Source organism: Colletes latitarsis, unplaced genomic scaffold (assembly GCF_051014445.1).
Source record: "Colletes latitarsis isolate SP2378_abdomen unplaced genomic scaffold, iyColLati1 scaffold0045, whole genome shotgun sequence".
Taxonomy (NCBI): Eukaryota; Metazoa; Arthropoda; class Insecta; order Hymenoptera; family Colletidae; genus Colletes; species Colletes latitarsis.
In genome coordinates this window covers 137,501-140,000 of record NW_027488395.1, presented here as the reverse complement: position 1 = coordinate 140,000, position 2,500 = coordinate 137,501, and the positions used below count along the sequence as shown (strand labels likewise).

At 48.8% G+C, this 2,500-nt stretch overlaps 1 non-coding gene across 1 annotated transcript; it reads left to right on the top strand.

Annotated features, from left to right (window-relative positions):
- The first annotated feature begins 1,379 nt into the window (after window positions 1-1,379).
- LOC143350922 (5.8S ribosomal RNA) lies at window positions 1,380-1,534 on the top strand. The gene has a single exon (XR_013081349.1). It is a non-coding gene; the product is annotated as a 5.8S ribosomal RNA (ribosomal RNA).
- The last annotated feature ends 966 nt before the right edge of the window (window positions 1,535-2,500 follow it).

Sequence of the window (2,500 nt, the reverse complement as noted above, 5' to 3'; positions counted from 1 at the left end):
AGACGGCTGTAGTTTATCGCATCGATTTCATCGAGCAACCGGTGGACGCTGCCGCGTTCGTTCGTAAATGAATAATATACATACTCATGGCTAACTTGAGGCGAATAATCGCAAACGACGACGCGTCGATTTTGCGGCCATCGTTGCTCGCGCGACTAACGACGACCAGCCGAAACGGCTGTAGTTTATCGCATCGATTTCATCGAGCAACCGATGGACGCTGCCGCGTTCGTTCGTAAATGAATAATATACATACTCATGGCTAACTTGAGGCGAATAATCGCAAACGACGACGCGTCGATTTTGCGGCCATCGTTGCTCGCGCGACTAACGACGACCAGCCGAAACGGCTGTAGTTTATCGCATCGATTTCATCGAGCAACCGATGGACGCTGCCGCGTTCGTTCGTAAATGAATAATATACATACTCATGGCTAACTTGAGGCGAATAATCGCAAACGACGACGCGTCGATTTTGCGGCCATCGTTGCTCGCGCGACTAACGACGACCAGCCGAAACGGCTGTAGTTTATCGCATCGATTTCATCGAGCAACCGATGGACGCTGCCGCGTTCGTTCGTAAATGAATAATATACATACTCATGGCTAACTTGAGGCGAATAATCGCAAACGACGACGCGTCGATTTTGCGGCCATCGTTGCTCGCGCGACTAACGACGACCAGCCGAAACGGCTGTAGTTTATCGCATCGATTTCATCGAGCAACCGATGGACGCTGCCGCGTTCGTTCGTAAATGAATGTTATACATACTCATGGCTAACTTGAGGCGAATAATCGCAAACGACGACGCGTCGATTTTGCGGCCATCGTTGCTCGCGCGACTAACGACGACCAGCCGAGACGGCTGTAGTTTATCGCATCGATTTCATCGAGCAACCGATGGACGCTGCCGCGTTCGTTCGTAAATGAATAATATACATACTCATGGCTAACGTGAGGCGAATAATCGCAAACGACGACGCGTCGATTGTGCGGCCATCCGTTGCTCGCGCGACTAACGACGACCAGCCGAGAAGGCTGTAGTTTATCGCATCGATTTCATCGAGCAACCGATGGGCGCTGCCGCGTGCGTTCGCCCGATTGCGCGTGAAGTTACTGTTCGGAACCAAGAATATACGGGTGTATTATACCCGTTTGGTCGCAGCCACGCGCAAAGGCTTTTGAATGTACTGTACGCCCGGCCGTCGAACGATGGTTTTCCGTCATTCAGGAAACAAAAAGAAACTTTTGTCGTCGATATGGCGCGTTCAATCCTCCGTCGATACGCTGGTCGGAGGTGCGAACATCGAATATTTTTAAAGCAAAGAACAAGGAGCATTTTTAAATACAAAGAGAAAAATTGTAAATTGTATATGATTACCCTGAACGGTGGATCACTTGGCTCGTGGGTCGATGAAGAACGCAGCTAATTGCGCGTCAACGTGTGAACTGCAGGACACATGAACATCGACATTTCGAACGCACATTGCGGTCCACGGATAAAATTCCTGGACCACGCCTGGCTGAGGGTCGTTCACTTGTCCTAAAACTGCTTGCGTTGTTCTCAGATTCCCTAACCCCGCCGTCGTTTACCTCTCCTTTCGGGGAGATGGCGAAGAACGTTTCGGAGCCGGGTCGATGAAGAGAAAGGTATCAACGTACGAGCGAGAATTTGGGTATTTCGTTGGCGTTTGTCGCTGGACGTACGAAAAAGAATAAATATTATATATTATTGGCAAGTTTGCGCACCCCTTGCGTGGTGAGGCAGAGATCAGTCTGGACTCGCGCGAGTGTTTTACGGCGTCGTGCGTCGTGTTGTCTGGAGTATCATCACGACCGCCCGTTAAAGCACCGCTCCTACGATTTCTGACTTTGACGGCACTAAAAACCACCGTGGGGCGCAAATCGCGTTTCGTACAAATCTAATGATTACCGGCGCTCCCGACGTTGCCCGAAGTTAATAATTTATGCAAAGGAAAGAGAAAATAAAGCGTATACTAGTTTTGGAGCATAACAAAAAGGACACTGGAAAGAAATTTGACCAAACACTGATAATTATGATATGTAATATATGCCCTACCACGTGAAATTTGTGGTATCCGTCGGTCGTCGTCTTCCTCTCTGTTCGTTCGTACAGCCCCAGGGAAAAATGATAATTTATCAAACGAATCGGACGATCATCCTCTATGGAGAGGCTCGAACGAACACGACGAGAAGCGCGATACGAACGGAACCCAAAAGAAGGGATATACTCTGAGAAGTTGGTCGCCCCATGTCTCTCTTTGTTACGAATATGTATATCGATTGCGAGACCGCGCGTTTAGCCGGTCGTCCAGTCCACGAATGCTTTTCTTTCGAACTTACGGTGGACTTTGGTAGACTATCAAAGAATCAACGAAAATCGGATCGGGTAGTTCTATCATAGACACACACCGTGGTTCTTCTTTAATTTGAAAAGCGACGGAAGGACGTTAAAAGTAATCAGCCGGTTACGCCTAG